Source organism: Ostrinia furnacalis, unplaced genomic scaffold, assembly GCF_004193835.3.
Source record: "Ostrinia furnacalis isolate ACB-3 unplaced genomic scaffold, ASM419383v2 OfSCF7583, whole genome shotgun sequence".
Taxonomy (NCBI): domain Eukaryota; kingdom Metazoa; phylum Arthropoda; class Insecta; order Lepidoptera; family Crambidae; genus Ostrinia; species Ostrinia furnacalis.
This window is the reverse complement of record NW_021137822.1, coordinates 1-13,558: the sequence shown is the minus strand read 5'-3', so window position 1 is coordinate 13,558 and position 13,558 is coordinate 1. Positions and strand designations below refer to the sequence as shown.

The window sequence follows — 13,558 nt, the reverse complement described above, 5'->3', positions numbered from 1 at the left end:
AGTTTCTATGTCAAAACAACAATCTCTTTGCGAACTTTATCGCCCAGAAACTATCTTTCAAGTTTCCCTTATTTCAATAAACAACTCGTGCAATTTATTCAAACTGCTATTCTTTCGATTGTGCTAGTGTTTTTTTTTTATATTGACTTTGAAAGAGTCGAATATAGAAGTTTTAATTTAATTATTTCGATTAATTAACATCAATTTACATACTACAAAAATTAGCAGTGTGGTTTACTTATTCACTACTACGTGTAAAATGTTTATATTAAGTACTACAGCATATTTTTCGTCTTTTACGTTGGTACTTTGGTAGGTACCTACGTGCTATTTGAAAATCGTCTGAATGCTTATTCCATTATACACTTCAGCTCAAATACAATATGGGAATAAAATAAATATAATAAAGGAGAAAAGGTATTACAAAACCTAATTTAATGTTTGTCAAGAAGTCTTGTTAAAATTACAGGAAAAATTGTTAAAATTGATTTAAAATAAATAAAACATAAACATACCTAATCAACAAATAAATAATTGTGTAAAAAACAAGTGTGCGTATTTACTATTTCACTAATGGTTTAAAAGTTAATAATCAATAACTCCAATTAAATACCAAAGACTTCTTATAGAGACAATTTAACTTTTATTTTAAAATTTCTTTCGCGTTAAATAATACCGCCATATACACAACATAATAATAGAAAGTACCATCAAGTAACCAGTGTAAGAGAAAAAACGTGGGTGTTTTATTTAGGTGTATTATAATTATAGTGTTCTACCGCCGACCATGTTATTATCTTTCATTGCATAGATTATTAGATTACAGATGTTCTATTTGGAACCGAATACAAGCTATTAAAATAATTTGCTGACCTAACTTGGAAGTTCACTTATCGGACTGCAAAAGTTCCGGGTTCGAATTTTATTAGAGAAAATATTTTATGTATTTGAGGTGTACGAGTTTAAAGACTGAAGATATAAACGTTATGTGTGCATATAGATATACATAGGTATTTAATATGTTAATTATTATAAAGTATCTCTTATTAAGATGTAGCCAAGTTAATTTGTGAGTAAGGTTGGGTTGCACCATCTTACTTTGACTTTAACAAATGTCAGAAATCTGTTAACTCCATACAAAACACACCGGTTATCGTTAAAGTTACTGTTAAGTTAGGTGGTGCAACTCAGCCTTAGAATATCTCTTTCTATACTGTAAACTACCAATATTGAATTCAATAGGTTAAGGTTAAAAATATTGAATTGAAAGAACTATAAAATCCTTGTACCTAAACATTTTATTTTTAATTAACACTTAACATCGTACTTTACATTAAGTAAAAATACTTTTATTACCCAAAAGTTATACAAAAGTAAATTATATTGAGATACATAATCGGATACACAAGAACAATCTTCTTATGTATCCGATTATGTATCTCAATATAATGTCTAAAGTAATTATTGCTTGCGTCATATCGGAAGAAACATAACAGTGTTCGATTACCCATCGATTTCCTTACTTTTCTAGTCTTTCCTACAATAAAGGAAGAAATCTGATCGTTATTTGGTTACTTAATCTACGATCTAGAATCTAGATTATACAATATTGGCGTGTCTGCGACCAATCGAATTGCGCGAAGTAGTGCCGCTTATTGATGGACAATCGATACTCTATCCATAGTGGACTATATCGATAACAACACTATTTAGCGCTATTCGAATACAATAAAAACAAAACTATTTTTATCAATAGGAATTTTGAGCAATACTATTGATAACGTTTTACGTCCGATAAAATTATTGAAATAATCGATCATTTTGATTTGGTTTTTGGTTTTTTCTCACAGCTGTTCGATATCGCCGCTGTCCGATCGAGAACGCAAAAATATCAATAGAGTCGATATTCTTGAATACTTTTCGAGGTTAACTATCGTATCGATGGTCCCGCAACACTAAAGAAGCTGCGCGTGCGCTGCTTTCCGTCTTATCTCGACATAGCACATTGGGCAAGGTTACCTATTTTACGCTTCCGAAATGGTAGTTGACTCGAAAAATGAATTTCAATCAGTCTTTGAAAAATGCGAGCAAATTCAAATAACTAAGGCTGAGTTGCACTATCTTACTTAACTTTGACAAACGTCAAAAATCTGTCAAACTCCATACAAAAAGCACCGGTTATTGTTAAGGTTAAAATAAGGTGGTGCATCTCAGCCTAAGTAGAGTTTCTGTTTTCTTCGGTCAAATGCAATTGAAAGATGTTTGCCTACTTATACATATACACAACGAGCAAGCTCTTGGCCTGTTTCTCACATGATGGAAAGTGATGATCAGGCGTGTAAGGTGGAAGCGAAGGTCACTCGGAATCCTCAACCAAAGAGGAACTGGCTATCTTACCTCAAACTGCCGGAACACAACAAATACAGCAATGCTGTTAACACTGTTGTTCAAAAATAAACGTTGTTATGGCGACAAAAGGTAAAACGGTTAAGTTTTATTACAGAATGCACTCTGAATGGTCTCTTTCACTGACTGTGGAATTCCCTCATGAGTAAAAGAGACATGTAGAGACGTTAATCGACATTGCTATTCACTGAGCAGAGTAGACCCCTGCATTATCAGTCTTTGTTTAGATAAGGTTCTTAAAATCTTTCCATAAAATCTCTGGCCGTCAGTCCGTCATAAGATTACTGAGGTGTGTTCCAAGGTCATTGAGTAAGATAAGTTTATCTTGTTCAAATGTCATTCATTTTATGTAAGTAATTTACCGTTACTATCAAAACCAATCATTGGTTTTAAAGTTTCTTAGCGCATAATATGTAGTAGTAGTCGGTTGGTGGTGGCCTGCATCCAGCGCCTTCCCACTACCTTTATGAGGTCCTCGGTCCACCTTGTGAGTGGACGTCCTACGCCGCGCTTTCCGGTATGTGGCATCCACTCTAGAACCTTGCTGCCCCATCGGCCGTCAGTTCTGCGTACTATATGCCCTACCCATTGCCACTTCAGCTTGCTAATCCGTTGGGCTATGTCAGCGACTTTAGTTCGTTTACGGATCTCCTCATTTCTGATTCGATCTCGTAAAGAAACACCTTGCATAGCGTCTGCATTATGGAAGTCATTGAGGGAGGTCTATGTTCTGAAACGATGATAATATACAGTAGCGCAGCATCGATGAAAGATAGAGTTTTGAGTAGAGAAAGAGTCTGCAGCCTTGTCCGATGGACCAATGGCTCAATATGATCAGGCTTAAGCTTTGTTTCCACCTACAGCCAAAACGTCACTTTCAATCAAGTGAGATGCAGGTCAAGAGTTTCCCTGTTGTGGTTAAAAAAGCTTAGCAGAGGACTTAAATTGATAATATTTAAACATTACCTATTGACCTTTCACGTGATAAAAGACACTTATTTCTTACATTTCGGCAATTCGTTCCTTTGATGCGAGTGTAATACCTACACTTAAATCTTTCAATAGGAATAAAACCAAATTTAAGATAAAACCAGACTAAAAGCACGTTCCCCGACTATTTTTTATTTATTTTCTTTACAGAACATTCACAAAAGAAATAATGATCAAGTACTAATACTCTAAAAGATACAATCGGCTTTTTATATCGTTTCCACAAAGGACCTTGATAAATAGTAGCTTATGTATACATTCTACATCTTAAGCTATATTTTATAAGTATATGCCATAAGTCATGTACAATATTTATGATATGAGATTACGGTCAAGTATGTACAAATGTACAGTCTGCCGTGATATAGCGGTGCTTATCAAATTTTAAAATGTGCTAAAGTGAGTGGTATGCGGTATGCTCAGAAATTCTTTCTTAGACTGTTCTAAAATCAGTGGTAAGCGGTTCTGTTAGAGTTCACTTTGAAGTGTCTGAAATTCCATAAGATAAATTTTCACGCAGACTGTACTGATAATAAAATAAAACAATTGATAACTTAGATAATTTAGAGCACGCGTATCAGTGTTGTTTTACCTGTGCGCAGTGGAGTGCGATCAAGTATAGTAATAATATAATAAAATTACAATCGTATGCCGTGTCACAATAACTTATAATTAAAACAATGATACCGTACAAAACAAGTTAATTTATTTAATTTGTGCAAAATCTAATCGGGGCTTGTTTATTTTACGTCACATATTTATTTGGTCGCCGGTGAAAGTTGATTCGCAATTGATATGATTTGCATTCGTATTTGATTTGTTAAGATCTTGTGTGTGTTTCTTACTACGGATTACTATGCGAAATGCAGTGAAAGTACTTTGCATAAAACATAATATAATATGGTTAACTGTGTGTTTATGACTTTCGAGTGCGTTGCATAATAGTAAAAAGCTACTTCTTATTCAAATATTTGCTACATTTGTACTGCTGACAGTGCTCATATAACATAAGATTGATAGTAATCTTAGTTCAATCAGATAAAAAATATCTTAAGTAATGATTTTGGAGAAGTTTAGACAGACGACACGGTACATCAGCCTAAACACTATGGCGACTTGGCAACTTATAAGACAGTAGTTATAGTTCTTGCAACTCACGAAGGCGAGGAGCTTTACTTGTGTGTGTAAGTACGTGTAAGTATACATGCACATAACGATAGTGTAATGTTTGTCAAAACTTTTGAAAAACGGACAGTAGCGAGCTACCACACGGGTTATTCCGTATTCGACCCATGACAACTCAACCCATTTCTTCACTCATCCCAAATTAGTATTCCTAGCTCTACCCATTACAGAATTTCGTTATTCTACCCAAATGCATTCCTCACTCAACCCAAAGTAAATATACCAAAAACAAGTATGGATAGCAAAGCAACGTTTACTATTTGTCCAGAAATTTAATTATGATAAATACATACTAGTACATTTATTTTTATTTAAAAAAAACATCACCTACATGTTTGATAAAATATACAAACATACATATGGGAAAACTTGCACTTTCAACAAACCGTTGTTAAAGGTAAAAGTGTGAGTTATTATCTTTTTAACTGTTATCTATGCAAATGAGTAACCGATACCGCTTGCCAAGCGGCTTGTCCATCCATTGTTCACCCTTAAACCGGTTTTAATTGTTTTGACAATGTTGCGAATCGGCCTATATTTTGTTTTGTTAGAAAATGTTTAAAAATGTTGATTAACTTAATTATATCGAAGATTTTATTCTATTTTAAGGTAATTAAGAAACTTTGGTCAAATCATACCGCTCAAAACTTATACCGCGGGATTAGTTATCCGTCCACATGAATACTTTTATTAAGATTTATAGTGGATTTATAGTAGATTTATATTAGATTCAAATTATGTAAGTTAATGGTTCCTCTTTAATCTGTGATTTTTATTATAAGATTTTAAAAAATGTGTCTACTTTTTGTTTTGTTATGAAAAGTTATAGTTCTAATTGCATGTAGTCATTATTTTATTTGTGTCCTTTTGTGAAAAACGTTTTTCAAATATATTATTGTATCAGAACTCCTGTAGTTATATTTAATAGCACGATCTTAACACAAAAATTAACTGAGCTTAAATTTCTAAAAAATATATTTTTATTCTGACCGTACATAAAAATCTTATATTTTTTAAGTGGTTTTAAAATGGGTTGAGCTAGGAATGTTTTTGGGGTGAATAAGGAACATAAAATTAAAAATTAGTTGTGGGTAGAGTAAGGAACAAAATTGGGTTGAGTAAGGAAAATAATGAGTGGGTTGAGTTTGTCGTGGGTCGAATACGGAATAACCCTACACACATGTAAAGCTCACTCGCCTTCGTGAATTTTATTGTAACAACTAAAAAGTAACAATGAATTTAATTTTTTTAAATTTTAAAAGTGTATGTCTTGTGCTATAGACTTATGTACCTTGTTGCCTCTTTTACGCCCTAAACAAAGAGAACAGCCGGTACTTTTGTGACTAAAAACCTTTTAATACAAAGTTTAGAAATAAAACACAACTGCGTCACTAATTGGTATGAAGCGTTAACGCTATCACAAACAAGAATAGCGTATTATCGATGAAATAATTATGCACTTTTTGTTAATGTTTCTTCAAGTATGAGAATCATTGTTTTGTGACCTCGAAGATTTGCTTCCCACAATTATACGGTTAAAGATAAGTAACTAGGTCAGGTTCAACCTAAAAAGACAAAAACATTAACTGTTTTCTCAAAACCTGTAATCTTTTGTACTAATTAAGCTCTACATACCTACTCTTGCTACTTATAAAAAGTTTATATTTGCTAATTGAAAAACTGTAAATAAGTGTCCTAGTATTTCTGCCTTGGCAAATAATTAAATGTCTCCAAACATTATGTCCAGCAAGTGTAATACAGAATAAATAAACTAGAAATTATTCATTTGTAAAACAATGATTGTAAACGAAAACTCCATCACAATTTTGTAATGACAAAAAATATAGTGAAAATAAGAGTATGGCACCCAATTGCGCCAGACTACTTTTGATTAGGGGTTTTCAGTTAAAATTCCTGATACATAATATTATTATTAATCCCTGAAGAGTAGGTACATAAAGTGGTCACTTAGGCCCAGAACAGATGGTGAAACGCAACTGCAACGAAACTGCAACATTCTAATGATTCTTATGAATGAAACTGAAACTGAAAGTTTCAAACTGGTCGCGTCATGTGTGGTCTCTCAACGGACGCTATGGCAGAAACTTAGATGCAACTCTAAAGTAACTAGCAGTTGCAGTTTCGTTGCAGTTGCGTTTCACCGTCTGTTCTGGGCCTTACCCTGATTAATGCTTTCTCATCCGTCTAATGTTAAATCTAATCAATAAATAAACAATTTACACATTCTTTACGCTGATAATTATAATCTAAATGGATATAACAACGACACAACTATGAGATAATCTAGTAGAATAATTATCGAGTTATTTTTATCTGAGATATTTAATCGTCAAATTGTTCCATCATTGCCGGATGACAATGTAACATACGTAATAGATTCTTGATCTAATCTTAATTGAGTTTGATACCTACTTAAATAAAACCCCTTACATAGCATATTTTTTATTAAGACTCCCTTCATGAAAAGTGAAACAGTTTTTTAAGTCTATAGGCCATGACATTTATTAGCTAATAACCCTCCTTCTGGCGCAGCCGGGTAAAAATAGATATCATTGTTACTTACATCAATCAATAATCCTTATTTTATTTATTTAACTATGTGATAATTTTACATAGCAGTAACATCCGATTTAAAGATAAACCACGTGAGCTGTAGTCGACTTGAAACATGTGATTTTTCTCAATGACGATCACTCACTGTCGAACACTATCATCACATTTTATCGTTTGAAGTACCTACTATTTACCATAGCATTAATATACAGGTACCTACAAATTATTGTAACAGTCTAAGTAGCAAGTCGTCTAAATTAAGCTCTACCTACAAAGACTGAGTGTCAGATTCGAATCTCATAAAGGTCACATGAAAATTTGTTATACCTAAAATTATTTTTTCTTTATACAAAAACAATCATATTCATAAGCTCTTAAAAAGCCCTTGCAAAATTGAAATTTTGTTACACATTTAACAAAATTATAGCGCGTGACAAAAAATATTCAACCCTGTGTACCGAAAATTGAATATTATTTTTAGAAGTAACGTAGAAGGCAAGATTACCTTTACTTACCGTATGAAGGCTGTTGAGATAAAAGTGTCAATGTAAAACACTAAAATCTGTTGATATCGAAATTCGATAAGTGTGTTACATAAACTTTAAATTGTTAAAAAAACAATATTTTCACGTGTCCCGTCTGAGAATCTCACTAAGCTATACAGGGTGAAATTTAAATCATTGGCATCCTGTTGTCACACCCTGTCGTTTTTTCGTCGAGGGTTAAAAATAGGAGTCTACTCACAGATATGTCTCCTATTTGGGGAACGTACTATAATTATGTAATAAGTAGAGTATAATTTGAAAAGAATACCAACGATTTAAATATTTAAATTTCACCCTGTAGAGACCGGAAATGCCTGTCATATTGCAATAACAATACTGATGTACTGACATACATCGTTCAGCCGGTAGAAGTAGAGTGGCTCATTAACACTTTTAGCAATGATTCATTGAAAACAGGCATTATCACTCTTTATCAGTGTAGGTGTTTTGTACACTCGGCTAGATAAATGTTTATAAGAAACTTTCACCAATCTTATGAGGTTAATTTCAGACGCGTTCTTTAGAAATTCTAAATTTATACTTGAATGATCAAACGAACTTACCAAGTGAAGTTCGATCTAAATTATCCTGTTTTCGCCGAAGAGATTTAAGAAAATGGCTACTGGGTAACATCTCGCATTACCTCGGAGCAAAAGAATGGCTACTGGGTAACATCTCGCATTACCTCGGAGCAAAAAATGGCTACTGGTTAACATCGCGCGTTAACTTGGAGCTAAAAATGGGTCAAAGTTACGCGTCGTGTCACAACGCTTATAATAAAAATGTACGAGCACTTGCACAAAATAGTTGTTAAAACCAACCTTGTGTTGGGTCTAATTCTCGTCACTACACTGCACAACTTAAAATAATTACGTTTTTTGTCGGTAAAAACGTCCTGGTGACGTCACTTAAGCATTTTTCTTATACTGCGTGCGGTCGTTGCGCGTGCGCACAAAGGAATGAGACCGCTCGGACACCGAGCCCACAGCGTGGTAGGGGTGGGGTTGCCCGCTCTTTTGTTTTTTACTACTACTACGCTGAATATTGTGTGCGGATTGGGTTGTCGTACAGGGGTACTACATGGTAAAATAAATCTCGGAGGCGAAAGCAGGATAATTATTGTAATCTGGTAATGACTATATTATTTTTAGTTTTGAAGAGTTTTCGTTAGTGTTTTAACCCTTCATTCGACGGATTTTTTTTATTTAAATTTATAAAACAGTTACTGATTTCGTTTCTTAGCTTGTATGGGACCCCAGAAAAAATACCTAATAAGGGTACCACCACGCTTCTGTTCCATGCCTCTGGCATTATTCCCTCGAGTAAGACAGAGTTAAAGATTTAGCTGTCTATATTCATGCGCTCTATGCAAGAACTGATGGAAAAGCAGGGTAAGAAGAACAATTTTCTGATGAAAACCTGTATTTATATGAAAAGGAGTAGTGTTAGGCGGAACCAATGCTACTAAGGCTTGTTTTTTAGAGTTGAAACTCTGAAACACGATACATAGTGAGGCAGAAAACATATTATGTGTGGATCCCTAAAATATTATTACCAAAAACCACAAAAGTTAATTTTCTAACAATTTGATAACGGGAAGAATACTGGACATAGTATTTAGCAGTTACTTTACTAGTAATTCGACGACGGGAAGTATACTGGACATGCAAGTTATAGGTGTCGTAAAACGAAAACAAAACTCTGTATGACAGTAAATACATTGTAAGTAGCTTCGCAGGTATCCTATCTATAGTTTTTAATAATATTACAAGAGTATTAAGCCGTAAAATAATGAATAAAATGCAATTTACCGAGAGCCCGCACAGCGGGCCCTTCCTCCCCGTCATATTATTGGAGATTGCTCGCGTCTCATCGATATTGGTGCCTTGCTGATTTTTGACAGCATAGTTAGATAGTTCAGGGAGCAAATAAACACCTTGAGTTCAAGATATACGGTCAATTTTTTTACGGAGATTTATTTTCGTTCAATGGGAAGTATATCGCACGTCGTCGAATTAAGGGTTAAAATCTCATTCGCCTACTTTAATCGTTTTAGATTGTTTTGTTCATTGAGTAGTTAGTACTGTTGTAACTTTGAACTATTCACGATTTAAAATATTTTATATTGACCCAATGTTTGTTTTCATTTGTTTTAAGAAAGCAGATCTGCCACGAAAACTTTATCAATTTCCCTAAAATCTTATAAATCTAATCAATTTATTGAGATTAGCATGTTTAAGTCCGACTATATTTATTATTAAAAAAAAAAAAAAAAAAAAAGATTATGTATATAGTATTCAATTTATTGTTACTGTATATTAATATGGTCATTTTATCCTACCTCAATCCGCTCTCCTGATCACTTTCTTCTCTCCGCCCGATCCTTCCGTTCCGTATTTTTCTTTCCTTAACCGTTTCCCCGTTTTTACTCGACGAATGGCAACACACAAGCCGNAAAAAAAAAAAAAAAAAAAAAAAAAAAAAGTCCGACTAGTTCGGGATGAAAGGATACTAAGCTTAGGCGCTGACCACCGACTTTTAGTTGGCCGATAGTTGGGCCCTCAGATCATAGATATGAGGTGGAATTGTGTAAAGCAATCGTAATCATTTGACAGTTCATAACGTACGATTATTCTGTCAAACGCTTTGTTTAACTGACTTTATGGTACGTTATGAACTGTCAAATGATTACGATTGCTTTACACAATTCCACCTCTGATTGGGCCCGATTCTAATTTATATGAAGGATCGGTCTATAATAAATCGGAGTAATGTGCGCACTTTCATATATCTCCATACTGAACAACCCGACCCAACTATCGGCCAGCTAAAAATCGGTGGTAGATATGTGCCTAGGCTAAAGGGTTTTTTTGTAGTTGACTATACTGTGTAGACTCAGCATTCTCGAATAGATAAGATAGTATGGGATGATATTTCCGAACCGTGCAGTTCATTTGAGACTTTTGTCGGTGATTACATATCATCGGTAAGTTTTTCACCTATTTTAAACTAAGTTTAACCCATAAAAAACGTCACATACCTATTAAAGGTGAATCTTTAAGATTATCTTATCATATCGAAAGAAATCGATATTTTTCGCAATCAGTGTTTATCAGTTGGTGCATATGGAAATTTTTATTTATTAAAATCTGCTCATGTTATTGAAAATACCAATAACATACTTTATTTTGTTTGTTTTTCTTTAAATTGATATATTCAAGGAAGGAATAAATACGCTTTCATGGAAATTCTAGTGTTCTACGACGATTAATATTGTTTTTTGTTTATTGATATTGATTATAATGTGTGTAACCTCACACTTACGTTATCATTGCACTCAAACGATTATCTTAAAGTGCATTTAATTCAGATGGCTATACAAATTAGGCATTTGAATGTAGATAAATGACAGTGATCCAACTGCTATTTAATTTAATTTAAAGTGCGCTTGTTTAAATTAAATCAAAACATGTGCTTACTTCCTCAAAAAGATGGAAATGTGACTTGTATATATCAACGTGAAATTGGGAACTACGTCAAATTATAATCTAACGGAATTCACAATTTTACGGTGACATATTATACACCTCTACTACGTTATTTTCTAGCAGTTAAAGTACCGGTATCTACCAGTACATCATCCATCATACAATCTGATTCAATCTTAGATAGAGAAAACTAGTCGATTGTTGTGGATATTATTTTATCACAATATTTGCCCATACTAGAGATAATACGATTATTTTTTATTTTTTTCATCCACAACGAGGAAGCTCTTTACGCTATTATTTTACATCAAGATACTGTTATAGCCACCCATTCAAACAGAACGGAGAGTGAAAGTTAATGGATTGCTTTACTTGACTTTGAACTTTGCACTATAAATAATGTAACATAATTATAGTCCAAAACTTTGGCAATTTTGTAAATAATGTAGGTGTTTATAACAGAAATTGCACTGACTCAAAATCCTCAACATACCTATTGCAATAGCATTTCTCCAACAAGAGAGGGACAGACATTTTGGTGTCAATGTTTTTCGACATAATTTGTTTGCAAAATTTGATTTGCGTCGACTACAATGTAAAATAGAGTCGGGTAAAAACTTCAATAACCAACAAAGTGTTTGAAAACACTTTAAGAATTGATAAGAGATGTGATAGATGAGATTAATGATAAGATGCTATAGGTACTGATGTACAACTGTAGGTAATATTTAGAATATTAGGGTTTTTATTATGATCTTATTCATAAGTCTCTAAGTTTAGTTTCCCACAGTAAATTATGCTAAATAATTTTGGTTGTTTGTAGAATTACGGTCCGGCTTATGAAAATTGTACATAAGTACCTGGTGTCATTATAAAAACTTTATCATGAAATTATTAACGTCTTCTGGTAAACCCAAAGGTTAGGTAGGTACACTGGCCACAAAGACACAAAAAGAATTTAAAAAAACCTTATTAACTAATAATTTTAGTCACTACTGGCCTGAAACACAATTAGGTAAACAAAAATATTAATAAATTACTTTATTATGAATACTTTTTACTCGAACTGGGACGGTGACAAAAAGTTTTTATCGCACTTGATCAAAACTATACCTAATTAATGTAATTTTAGTTGTATTATTACCCAAAGCATAAAAACGAGTTTAACAAAGCAAAAAGGAGCTCGTTCTTCTACTAGGTCCCATCTATTTCTACTAAAATCTATCTCTACCAAAAACGGCTGGATTTAATTGAAAAATTCGTTTTCATATTACAACACTGCGTAATAAAATGAATGCACACAACTAGGCTCAAAATATGAATGCAAATCACATATTTTAATATTTATTTAAAACAAAATCTTGAAAATTAAAGCGCCTGGATCATGGAAGCGACAGTAAATTAGGATTACGAAAACGAAAATGTCCGACAGTATCGAGGAACTGGTGAAGAAGTACGAACATAATGTCTTCGGCCAGGAATACCCGCGAAGCATTGGTTAGTATATTTGTATCGATTCGTCTAGTTTTATCATTCTGACTTTTAATATTTTCGTTCTTACTGACTGGCTTCTGCCACTTCTTAGCGCCAGCCAATTTGACCCATCAAAAACAATACTTACTTGTCAAAAAAAACAAGTCTCGCAACTCAGTTGTTCTACGGTAAAAAGTTGTGAGATCCATGTAATACCAAGTCCAGGCCAGGAAATCTTTAACGTTTTACATAAATATATTGACTTGGCCATCGCACTAAATAATTTAATTTACACGTGTTTTCATGCGATGGCCAAGTCAATATATTTATGTAACGTTGACGTCACGGGCCTCTTCTTATGAACTTTGGGGCGCTTTATCTCTTTAAATTTTCATTAGTTTGAAAAAGTGAAAAATACGTGTAGAGTATTTTTTTATAAGTTAACTGACGGACTAATTAAAACTCTTGCTTTTTGACCCAGGCAACATCCCCATTGCTTCGAGAAAAGGATGGTACGGCCGTGCCGCTTTTTTGCTCGACTTGGTGGGGGCACTGCCGTGCCCCCAGATGACCCGAAGTGGTGGTACGAGGGCTGCACTAAAAGTATCGGGAATAGAATATTCCTACTGTTCCTATCATATTAAAATATTTTTAATTGCAAACTCCTTGGTTTTAAGCATCGAATACCATTTATTTATTTAAAAAAAGATTCTCGGTCTTATCACAAGGTCTTGTGAAACTTGTTTAGTCGTTGAGAAAATGGAATTGACTCGAGAAAATTCAAGAGCGATGATTTATTACGACTTTCAGAGTGGTTTAACACAAAAACAGTGTGTTGACCGGATGATTTCTGCATTTGGTAATGAAGCCCCATCCAAAACCATAATTTATCGCTGG

The 13,558-nt window shown here is 33.6% G+C and overlaps 1 long non-coding RNA gene across 2 annotated transcripts; it reads left to right on the top strand.

Moving 5' to 3' along the window:
• The first annotated feature begins 3,968 nt into the window (after positions 1-3,968).
• LOC114365348 (uncharacterized) lies at positions 3,969-13,184 on the top strand. Of its 2 annotated transcripts, none has more exons than XR_003656940.1 (3): positions 3,969-4,012; positions 12,563-12,685; positions 13,143-13,184. It is a non-coding gene; the product is annotated as an uncharacterized LOC114365348 (long non-coding RNA). The 2 variants fall into 2 exon arrangements; XR_003656939.1 differs by having other exon boundaries at positions 3,977-4,017.
• Positions 13,185-13,558: the final 374 nt, after the last annotated feature.